Source organism: Ambystoma mexicanum, chromosome 11 (assembly GCF_040938575.1).
Source record: "Ambystoma mexicanum isolate Mex_15411 chromosome 11, UKY_AmexF1_1, whole genome shotgun sequence".
Classification (NCBI taxonomy): domain Eukaryota; kingdom Metazoa; phylum Chordata; class Amphibia; order Caudata; family Ambystomatidae; genus Ambystoma; species Ambystoma mexicanum.
The window spans coordinates 672707636-672719906 of record NC_090934.1 but is presented as its reverse complement, the minus strand read 5'-3'; the positions used below and the strand labels follow the sequence as shown (position 1 = coordinate 672719906).

The 12271-nt window shown below is 57.5% G+C and overlaps 1 protein-coding gene across 1 annotated transcript in view; it reads right to left on the bottom strand.

The window, feature by feature from the left end:
- FSHB (follicle stimulating hormone subunit beta) overlaps positions 1-12271 on the bottom strand; it is a 68089-nt gene that overhangs the window by 53641 nt on the left and 2177 nt on the right. The window lies entirely within an intron of this gene.

Sequence of the window (12271 nt, the reverse complement as noted above, 5' to 3'; positions counted from 1 at the left end):
GGTGGTGGGAGACATGAGTGGGGGCCTGGTGGAGGCTGCCCCTGCACTGCTGGGGGGTGGTGGGAGACATGGGTGGGGGCCTGGTGGAGGGTGCCCCTGGATGGTGGGGGGTGGGGGTGGTGGGAGACATGAGTGGGGGCCTGGTGGAGGCTGCCCCTGCACTGCTGGGGGGTGGGGGTGGTGGGAGACATGGGTGGGGGCCTGGTGGAGGGTGCCCCTGGATGGTGGGGGGTGGGGGTGGTGGGAGACATAAGTGGGGGCCTGGTGGAGGCTGCCCCTGCACTGCTGGGGGGTGGGGGTGGTGGGAGACATGGGTGGGGGCCTTGTGAAGGGTGCCCCTGGTGGCTGGGGGGTGGGGGTGGTGGGAGACATGGGTGGGGGCCTGGTGGAGGGTGCCCCTGGTGGCTGGGGGGTGGGGGTGGTGGGAGACATGGATGGGGGCCTTGTGAAGGGTGCCCCTGGTGGCTGGGGGGTGGGGGTGGTGGGAGACATGGGTGGGGGCCTGGTGGAGGCTGCCCCTGCACTGCTGGGGGTTGGGGGTGGTGGGAGACATGGATGGGGGCCTTGTGAAGGGTGCCCCTGGTGGCTGGGGGGTGGGGGTGGTGGGAGACATGGGTGGGGGCCTGGTGGAGGATGCCCCTGCACTGCTGGGGGGTGGGGGTGGTGGGAGACATGGGTGGGGGCCTGGTGGAGGATGCCCCTGCACTGCTGGGGGGTGGGGGTGGTGGGAGACATGGGTGGGGGCCTGGTGGAGGGTGCCCCTGGATGGTGGGGGGTGGGGGTGGTGGGAGACATGAGTGGGGGCCTGGTGGAGGCTGCCCCTGCACTGCTGGGGGGTGGGGGTGGTGGGAGACATGGGTGGGGGCCTGGTGGAGGGTGCCCCTGGATGGTGGAGGGTGGGGGTGGTGGGAGACATGAGTGGAGGCCTGGTGGAGGCTGCCCCTGCACTGCTGGGGGGTGGGGGTGGTGGGAGACATGGGTGGGGGCCTTGTGAAGGGTGCCCCTGGTGGCTGGGGGGTGGGGGTGGTGGGAGACATGGGTGGGGGCCTGGTGGAGGGTGCCCCTGGTGGCTGGGGGGTGGGGGTGGTGGGAGACATGGATGGGGGCCTTGTGAAGGGTGCCCCTGCACTGCTGGGGGGTGGGGGTGGTGGGAGACATGGGTGGGGGCCTGGTGGAGGGTGCCCCTGGATGGTGGAGGGTGGGGGTGGTGGGAGACATGAGTGGGGGCCTGGTGGAGGCTGCCCCTGCACTGCTGGGGGGTGGGGGTGGTGGGAGACATGGGTGGGGGCCTTGTGAAGGGTGCCCCTGGTGGCTGGGGGGTGGGGGTGGTGGGAGACATGGGTGGGGGCCTGGTGGAGGGTGCCCCTGGTGGCTGGGGGGTGGGGGTGGTGGGAGACATGGGTGGGGGCCTGGTGGAGGATGCCCCTGCACTGCTGGGGGGTGGGGGTGGTGGGTGACATGGGTGGGGGCCTGGTGGAGGGTGCCCCTGGATGGTGGGGGGTGGGGGTGGTGGGAGACATGAGTGGGGGCCTGGTGGAGGCTACCCCTGCACTGCTGGGGGGTGGGGGTGGTGGGAGACATGGGTGGGGGCCTGGTGGAGGGTGCCCCTGGATGGTGGAGGGTGGGGGTGGTGGGAGACATGAGTGGGGGCCTGGTGGAGGCTGCCCCTGCACTGCTGGGGGGTGGGGGTGGTGGGAGACATGGGTGGGGGCCTTGTGAAGGGTGCCCCTGGTGGCTGGGGGGTGGGGGTGGGGGTGGTGGGAGACATGGGTGGGGGCCTGGTGGAGGGTGCCCCTGGTGGCTGGGGGGTGGGGGTGGTGGGAGACATGGATGGGGGCCTTGTGAAGGGTGCCCCTGGTTTCTGGGGGGTGGGGGTGGTGGGAGACATGGGTGGGGGCCTGGTGGAGGATGCTCCTGCACTGCTGGGGGGTGGGGGTGGTGGGAGATATGAGTGGGGGCCTGGTGGAGGGTGCCCCTGGATGGTGGGGGTGGGGGTGGTGGGAGACATGAGTGGGGGCCTGGTGGAGGCTGCCCCTGCACTGCTGGGGGGTGGGGGTGGTGGGAGACATGGGTGGGGGCCTTGTGAAGGGTGCCCCTGGTGGCTGGGGGGTGGGGGTGGTGGGAGACATGGGTGGGGGCCTGGTGGAGGGTGCCCCTGGTGGCTGGGGGGTGGGGGTGGTGGGAGACATGGGTGGGGGCCTGATGGAGGGTGCCCCTGGTGGCTGGGGGGTGGGGTGGTGGGAGACATGAGTGGGGGCCTGGTGGAGGCTGCCCCTGCACTGCTGGGGGGTGGGGGTGGTGGGTGACATGGGTGGGGGCCTGGTGGAGGGTGCCCCTGGTGGCTGGGGGGTGGGGGTGGTGGGAGACATGGATGGGGGCCTTGTGAAGGGTGCCCCTGGTGGCTGGGGGGTGGGGGTGGTAGGAGACATGGGTGGGGGCCTGGTGGAGGATGCCCCTGCACTGCTGGGGGGTGGGGGTGGTGGGTGACATGGGTGGTGGCCTGGTGGAGGGTGCCCCTGGTGGCTGGGGGGTGGGGGTGGTGGGAGACATGGATGGGGGCCTTGTGAAGGGTGCCCCTGGTGGCTGGGGGGTGGGGGTGGTGGGAGACATGGGTGGGGGCCTGGTGGAGGATGCCCCTGCACTGCTGGGGGGTGGGGGTGGTGGGTGACATGGGTGGGGGCCTGGTGGAGGGTGCCCCTGGTGGCTGGGGGGTGGGGGTGGTGGGAGACATGGATGGGGGCCTTGTGAAGGGTGCCCCTGGTGGCTGGGGGGTGGGGGTGGTGGGAGACATGGGTGGGGGCCTGGTGGAGGATGCCCCTGCACTGCTGGGGGGTGGGGGTGGTGGGTGACATGGGTGGGGGCCTGGTGGAGGGTGCCCCTGGTGGCTGGGGGGTGGGGGTGGTGGGAGACATGGATGGGGGCCTTGTGAAGGGTGCCCCTGGTGGCTGGGGGGTGGGGGTGGTGGGAGACATGGGTGGGGGCCGGTGGAGGATGCCCCTGCACTGCTGGGGGGTGGGGGTGGTGGGAGACATGGGTGGGGGCCTGGTGGAGGGTGCCCCTGGATGGTGGGGGGTGGGGGTGGTGGGAGACATGAGTGGGGGCCTGGTGGAGGCTGCCCCTGCACTGCTGGGGGGTGGGGGTGGTGGGAGACATGGCTGGGGGCCTGGTGGAGGGTGCCCCTGGATGGTGGGGGGTGGGGGTGGTGGGAGACATGAGTGGGGGCCTGGTGGAGGCTGCCCCTGCACTGCTGGCGGTGGGGGTGGTGGGAGACATGGGTGGGGGCCTGGTGGAGGGTGCCCCTGGATGGTGGGGGGTGGGGTGGTGGGAGACATGAGTGGGGGCCTGGTGGAGGCTGCCCCTGCACTGCTGGGGGGTGGGGGTGGTGGGAGACATGGGTGGGGGCCTTGTGAAGGGTGCCCCTGGTGGCTGGGGGGTGGGGGTGGTGGGAGACATGGGTGGGGGCCTGGTGGAGGGTGCCCCTGGTGGCTGGGGGGTGGGGGTGGTGGGAGACATGGATGGGGGCCTTGTGAAGGGTGCCCCTGGTGGCTGGGGGGTGGGGGTGGTGGGAGACATGGGTGGGGGCCTGGTGGAGGCTGCCCCTGCACTGCTGGGGGGTGGGGGTGGTGGGAGACATGGATGGGGGCCTTGTGAAGGGTGCCCCTGGTGGCTGGGGGGTGGGGGTGGTGGGAGACATGGGTGGGGGCCTGGTGGAGGATGCCCCTGCACTGCTGGGGGGTGGTGGTGGTGGGTGACATGGGTGGGGGCCTGGTGGAGGGTGCCCCTGGTGGCTGGGGGGTGGGGGTGGTGGGAGACATGGATGGGGGCCTTGTGAAGGGTGCCCCTGGTGGCTGGGGGGTGGGGGTGGTGGGAGACATGGGTGGGGGCCTGGTGGAGGATGCCCCTGCACTGCTGGGGGGTGGGGGTGGTGGGAGACATGGGTGGGGGCCTGGTGGAGGGTGCCCCTGGATGGTGGGGGTTGGGGGTGGTGGGAGACATGAGTGGGGGCCTGGTGGAGGCTGCCCCTGCACTGCTGGGGGGTGGGGGTGGTGGGAGACATGGGTGGGGGCCTGGTGGAGGGTGCCCCTGGATGGTGGGGGGTGGGGGTGGTGGGAGACATGAGTGGGGGCCTGGTGGAGGCTGCCCCTGCACTGCTGGGGGGTGGGGGTGGTGGGAGACATGGGTGGGGGCCTGGTGGAGGGTGCCCCTGGATGGTGGGGGGTGAGGGTGGTGGGAGACATGAGTGGGGGCCTGGTGGAGGCTGCCCCTGCACTGCTGGGGGGTGGGGGTGGTGGGAGACATGGGTGCGGGCCTTGTGAAGGGTGCCCCTGGTGGCTGGGGGGTGGGGGTGGTGGGAGACATGGGTGGGGGCCTGGTGGAGGGTGCCCCTGGTGGCTGGGGGGTGGGGGTGGTGGGAGACATGGATGGGGGCCTTGTGAAGGGTGCCCCTGGTGGCTGGGGGGTGGGGGTGGTGGGAGACATGGGTGGGGGCCTGGTGGAGGATGCCCCTGCACTGCTGGTGGGTGGGGGTGGTGGGAGATATGAGTGGGGGCCTGGTGGAGGGTGCCCCTGGATGGTGGGGGGTGGGGGTGGGGGTGGTGGGAGACATGAGCAGGTGTGCAGGGTAGTCCCCTGTTTTGTGGGCTGCCTGCAGGGGCCGTCGAGGGTGTACAGGGAACACCTGTGAGGACCCACCCAGCATAATCGCGTGTGTAACTTCCCACGCACCCCTGTAATACACGTACCAAGCCAAATCGCGTGTGATAATTCCCGCGCACCCCTGAAATACACGCGCCCAGGCTATTCGCGTGTGGAACTTCCCGCGCACCCCTGAATTACACGCGGCCAGGCTATTCGCGTGTGGAACTTCCCGCGCACCCCTGAAATACACGCGGCCAGGCTATTCGCGTGTGGAACTTCCCGCGCACCCTGAAATACACGCGCCCAGACTATTCGCGTGTGGAACTTCCCGCGCACCCCTGAAATACACGCGCCCAGGCTATTCGCGTGTGGAACTTCCCGCGCACCCCTGAAATACACGTACCCTGCTGTAATCGCGTGTGGGACTTCCCGCGCACCCCTGAAATACACCTACCCTGATGGAATCGCATGTGTAACTTCCCACGCACCCCTGTAATACACGTACCAAGCCAAATCGCGTGTGATAATTCCCGCGCACCCTTGAAATACACGCGCCCAGGCTATTCGCGTGTGGAAATTCCCGCGCACCCCTGAAATACACGTACCCTGCTGAAATCGCGTGTTAAACTTCCCGCGCACCCCTGAAATACACGCGCCCAGGCTATTCGCGTGTGGAACTTCCCGCGCACCCCTGAAATACACGCGCCCATGCTATTCGCGTGTGGAACTTCCCGCGCACCCCTGAAATACACGCGCCCAGGCTATTCGCGTGTGGAACTTCCCGCGCACCCCTGAAATACACGTACCCTGCTGAATTCGCGTTTTAAACTTCCCGCGCACCCCTGAAATACACGCGCCCAGACTATTCGCGTGTGGAACTTCCCGCGCACCCCTGAAATACACGCGCCCAGGCTATTCGCGTGTGGAACTTCCCGCGCACCCCTGAAATACACGTACCCTGCTGTAATCGCATGTGGGACTTCCCGCGCACCCCTGAAATACACCTACCCTGCTGAAATCGCGTGTTAAACTTCCCGCGCACTCCTGAAATACACGCGCCCAGGCTATTCGCGTGTGGAACTTCCCGCGCACCCCTGAAATACACGCGCCCAGGCTATTCGCGTGTGGAACTTCCCGCGCACCCCTGAAATACACGTACCCTGCTGTAATCGCGTGTGGGACTTCCCGCGCACCCCTGAAATACACCTACCCTGATGGAATCGCGTGTGGAACTTCCCGCGCACCCATGAAATACACCTACCCTGATGGAATCGCGTGTGGAACTTCCCGCGCACCCCTGAAATCCACGTACCCGGCCAAATCGCGTGTGAGACTTCCCGCGCACCCCTGAAATACACGTACCCTGCTGTAATCGCGTGTGGGACTTCCCGCGCACCCCTGAAATACACCTACCCTGATAGAATCGCGTGTGGAACTTCCCGCGCACCCCTGAAATCCACGTACCCGGCCAAATCGCGTGTGAGACTTCCCGCGCACCCCGGTATACACGCACATATATTTTTTGTCAGCGTGTCCGTGTTTGTGGGTACCCCTTTGCACGTCATTTGTCCTGGAGGGCCACAGTATTGGACATTCATCATGGCAGTATATGGGTGCTATTTGTTGGCGCACCTTTTGGCGCACATTTCTTACAGCCGCAGAGACGCTACCGCCTGCTTTCTTGTGGCGGCCGTGTTTGTGCCTGTGCGCTGGTTTGAGCGTGCGCTTTTTTGCCCTATTCTATTCCATGAATACGTGTTGTAGGCGAGCGTGTGGGCGTTCCGCGCACTTGTGCCCTGTACTTCCCCCGTGACGCCCACGTTTTTGCAAGTTGTTCCCCATTCCGAGTGTTACGCCCGTGTTCCGCCTACTTTTGTTGCGTGCGCCTCGCTATGTGCGAATTTCGCTGTGGCCTGTGCGATTTTCGCTGTGACTTGGCGCACGCTGTTAGATGGCCTGTGCGCCAACGTGCGCGGCACACTTTTTATCGCACATCCGCTGGTTTTCTCGCGCACGGACTTCCATGAATCGACGTGCGCTGCTTTTCGTGCGATTTTCGCACTTGCACTGCGATTTTCGCTATTCCACTGCGATTCGCACGTTTTTGTCCACTTGCGCCGCGCTAATTATTCCATGAATCGGCCTGTATGTTGCTGCTGTGATGGGAGAGGCTAGGGAAATGGGCAGATGTGATGGCACAGCATTCTTTGTTTGGCTCAAAGGATGCCTCAGCAGCCCTTGACAGGCATCACCCGCATAGGGGATTCTACTAACGGAGCACTCCACTTCTTTGTGCAATGGTTTGGGCCACTAAAATCAGCAGATTTATTTTAAACAATATCTTTTTTTTATCTGATTACATGTTGGATGGCATATGTTCTCAAAGCTCTCTAAAGTGGTAAGAGGGACATATTGGCATATAAGTAAGCAAGCAACAGTCCATTGGATTAATGCACCACCTGCTTGGATAATTGTGCGCGCTACATACCTACGGCCTGAAATCTGACGGGGCAAATCACTGAGCCTGCTGATGCCTACAGTATATACGTAATGTAATGTAAAGTTGTTTTATATGGCGCCCTTTTGCCATGTTTGTTGGCTTTGCTGCTCGTCACTAAGAAAAGTATGAAGGGTGCTTGTTAGTGGATTAGTGGGGGACGTAGATGCAAAGATTGTGGTGTTGAAGAGTGCAGGTTGGAAGTACCCGAGACCTGATTGCTATTCTGTGAGAGAGTGTGATCGGGCAAGTGCTTGATAAATCATATCAATTGAGTAATGGCTAGTTCCAATGTGGCAATGTGTGGGTGCGTTGTGTGTGTAGTGTAAGATGTTAGGAGATATTAGCAGTTAGTCTGTTAGTCAGGATGAAGAGGGTACTAGGCAAATGGGACTATAAGTGGTGGGGTAAATAAATATTGGGTACTGTTGGTTAGCGAGGTAATAGGTGCCATCTGGGAAAATGATTAGGACAGGTACAGACAATCCTGAAATGACCTATAGCAAATCATAGCAAGGCATAGCTACACATTGAAGAGGCCTTACAAGGCAAAACAATCTGGTGTACACCAAGCACTCCTATGACTGGCCTCTTTCAGATATCTTTCATTTCACTTCCTCACATTGTATATTGCAGCCATCCATTAATCTAGGACGAGGATTGAAACCGTGGAAACACCTATGTGTTTAGGTGTCTACAAAGAGGAGATGACCATATATGGCAGCAAGTTCCAGAGAGATTTGTTGCAGCATCTGAAAAGGAAAAGCCATGCCTCCAGTCCGCAATTGTGGAATACTTTGTTTTAACACTTGCACAGATTTGAAATGTTTAATAGCGATAGTATATTGAGGGGACTTATTAACGAGAAATGGAGTAGCACCATTGTAAGAATTTGCAGCACCAAAAAAACCACATTGGGCCTCATTACAAGGTTGCCGGTCCAGTAACAACGGTACCGGTAAGCTTGCTGGTACTGTTGTTACTGGCCCGGCAATCTACGAGGTCTGCTCACGGGTGCCTGTCAGCAGGTCTGACCTGCCAGGCGGAATGGCACCCGCAAGCAGACCTTCACAGTAGCACCGGCACCGTTATTAATGGTGCCGGTGCTACCGGCCACCCCATTGAGTCCTATGGGACTCGAATGGGAGTAATTTTTACTGGCACCTGGCAAAGGGGAATTACCGGGTCCGCCGGGGCTGGAATGCCCCGGTACATCCCCATTGCTAGGTGCCGGTAAAAAAATGACTCCGGCAGCAGCCGTGCTGGTATTTACCGGCACAGCTACCGCCTCAGTCATAATGAGGCCCATTGTAATGTAGGTGAACATTTACCTAGTCCATTCTGATTACAAAGGTGTCAGTATCTAGTATTCAATGGGGAGAACATTTAATGAAGTTAGTACCTGTATATGTGATGGCAATACTGGGTGTCTGATCGCATTACTTGTTATGTGATGTGCAATATATTGTGTGCACCCATTGATGCATGCAACGTTGATGCAGTGTCTCTTAAAACTTGATTTTCCCATGAACACCTCTGATAGTCTGCATGTTCCTAGCCCCGTGACACACACTCACTGCCACCACTCAGTCGCATGCCTTTATGCACGCTCAGCCACCCATCAAGGACACACCCATATGAAAAGAGCACTATCCCACAACTACTACACCTTGTACTTCAAATCTCAATGCAAGTGTAATATGCCCGACACCGGCTACCAACAAATGCTTAGCAGATATACCTCACACTAGCAACTCCACTCAACTTGTTGGAAGGGAACATTTCTCTGCAAATATCAACACTCCGAACTATACAGCCTCACACTATGTTCTCACAAATATAGCTATGCCTCTACCAATCACGCAAGTTATTAGTTGCTACAACCCGATATCTAGCCCTAGGGCAGACACCCACACCCCCATGTCTGACCCAAGAAACATCCTGGTCCTGAAACATACCCTGCCAAATACAAACTCCCATCCTGCATCAATCCAAAACAGCCCACTCACCCTACTGACCAATTTGCCTACCACCACCTCTTACCAGCTCACCCATTCAGACCCTGCCCCCAGTACCCAAGTGGCACAGCCCTACCTGACCTGGGACCTTATCAATGCACAATCTGTATTTGCCCATGCCCTCGAAATCATTGATCTCATCACCTCCAACAATTTGGATGCTTTAACCATCACAGAAACCTGGCTTCACCAAGCCTCTGGCCCTGAATTATCATTAGCCAATTCCAGTAGCTTCACTTTCTAGCAGAACTACCTGCTCTCCTCCAGATGAGGGGGGGGTTGCCTTTGTGACCAAAGATTCCTTTCCCATTAGACATATCGAAACCTCCCTCGATGACAATGTAGACATTCTCTCCATTAAGCTGTCCTTCACAACTACCTGTGCTATCTCCATCTACCTTGTGTACCGCCCTCCTGGTCCAATACTACATTTTGAAGAAAACCTCCTCCACATCCTGGCTGATAATATAAAAACCTCATCCAAAATTATCCTTATGCGAGACTTCAACTTGGGCCCCTCAATGACCCAGAAAACCCTTCTGTCGACTCGCTTGCAAACTCCCTTGAAACCCTAGGATTCTGGCTCCACGTCAATAACCTTACCCACACCAAGGGCTGCACATTAAATTGGATAGTTGACCTTAATTGTCAGGTTTCCATCATAGCTAACACCCTGTGTCCATGGTCCGACCACCACATCATCAATTTTTCCATACCCCACCAGAAGAAACCCCAGCTCCATACCCCACCACTACCACAGCTCACGTAAACTTACATTTCCAGCCCTGGCTGGATCCACCCAACCTCAAGCCTCCATTCTCTAATGAACCCAACAAACTAGCTGGAATATGTGCCACTACATTATCACCAGCAGTCAACACTATCGCCCCTTTAGCTCCACGCAAAGCCAAACCTGTCAGACGCTCAAATTCATAGTTCACCCCTGACCTCCTGGAACTACGCAATACGAAACGACAAGCAGAACTAGCATGGCTAAACAAGCTATTAGACACTCTTACAGAGGAATACACTAAGTCATCCAAATCTTACAAGACTGCAATTATCACAATTATCGCAGCAAATTCCTCCTGTTTCAACTCTAAAATCTCCAATTCAAAATCAGACTTCAGATAAATCTTCACCATCTTCAGAGAACTCGAGACACCTTCCTTCCCACCCTTTACCTTCACCAAGGACAAACTCTAGTGCACAAACATCCAAAATGGCCTGCTCAACAAAATTAATACTCTTAACACAAAAAGCCTTTGCAATCAAGGACTCCACAAAACACCTACTCCTACTTCAACATTCACCACCACATCTGACTGCACAAAATTCAAAATCCCTCAGTTTCACTTTAATCCAATTACAGAGTCAGAAGCCTTATCCATTATTAAAAGTCTAAAACCCTCCAGGTGAAAAGGAGATATCTGCCCTGCCTCCTGCATCAAGGACTGCGCAGAAACGCTATCACCTTTCATCACCGCCATTATAAATGCATCCTTCTGGACAGGCATAGTGCCAGCCAACCTTAAGGAAGCATAGGTACGTCCCCTATTGAAAAAAACTTTTTTAGACGGTTTGGGTCAATTTGACCTAAAACATTTCACCTAATCACATTTGATCAAATTTATTTGACATTTTTGTCAGTCTAAAATGGAGGGGGAGGCCCCCTAAAATTCCCCCACTTCCCCTCAACCTAATCTATAACCTTACCCACCCCATTTATATATTTAATAAAATGTGACCAAAAAAAAGGTCAAAAAATTGCAATCAAATGTTTTAGGGTCAATTGTTCTTAAGTCAATTATGCTAATAACCCTTATACCCCAAAACTCTTACCAACCATAGGCCCATTACTACAGTGCCCTTCTTACTGAAAATAATAGATTGTGTAGCCTATCTGCAAGTCCAGCACTTCCTCGAAACCAACCACATCCTTGGAATGCGACAATTTGGCTTCTGCACTGGGCACGCACAGCACAGAATCTGCCCTGCTGGACCTAAAAAACTGTTGGATGAGATCAGAGACAAGGGGAGGCCAGCACATCTCCTTCTCCTGGATCTATCTGCAGCCTTCCACTTAGTCGATCATAAGATCCTGTGTCATCTTTTCACTACCTCTGCTAACTTCTCCCCTAAGGCTATCTCCTGAATAGCCTCCTTTCTGGAAGGAAGAAACTGAGGGTTCCAGTGCCTCACCATCTCCATCCCATGTGGGGTACCTCAAGGCTCCTGCATATCTACCACATTATACATCTTTATCAAACCCCTAGTAGACATTGTGGACTCCATTGGCGTTACCTACACCAACTATGATGATGACACCCACATTCTCCTCCCACTCACAGGAAACTAAGTGGTCCACTCCAAGACCCTCAATGACACGCCACAATTCAGACATGGATGGTAGCAAATCGCCTATGCCTCAATGGGGATAAAACAGAAATCCTGCAGGTCGGACCCACAGCAGTACTAAAAAACCTCAATGAGCAATACTCAACCTTCCATGCGGACAACATCCTAATCCATGTCTCGTCATCTGTAAAGACCCTAGGAGTCTACCTTGATGACACCCTCTCGATGACTTGCCAAGTGAGGGCTATCGCCTCCTATGCAGCCTATCCCACCAAACTTCTAAATGCCTCATGACCCTTCCTAGCAACAGACAGCTGCCTAACTATTTGGCTCAAGGCTAGACTACTGTAATTTCCTCTTCGCAGGCACCTCCGCCAGAGACCTACAGCAACTTTCGGTTATTCAAAATAAAGCCCTTCAAGCAGCCCTTAACATTCCTAAAAAAGAACACATCTCGGCAGCAAGAAGAGCATCTCACTGGATACCCATCAGAGATTGCATCAGATTTAAAACCCTATCACTCATAAGTGTCTCCCTAAAACAGGCCGCCCTTACCTTTGCCAGAAAATCTCCAAAAAACATTACACCAGACCTACCAGAACACCCTATGCCCACCGCCTCCTCCTACCCAAAGTCAGACGAGCTAAAGCTGATGGCTCAAGCTTCCCCTACATCGCAGTCAAGCACTGGAACTCTCTCCCTCCTACCTTAAGAGCGTAACAGTCATACTGGGTATTCCAAAGAGCCTTCAAGACCCAGC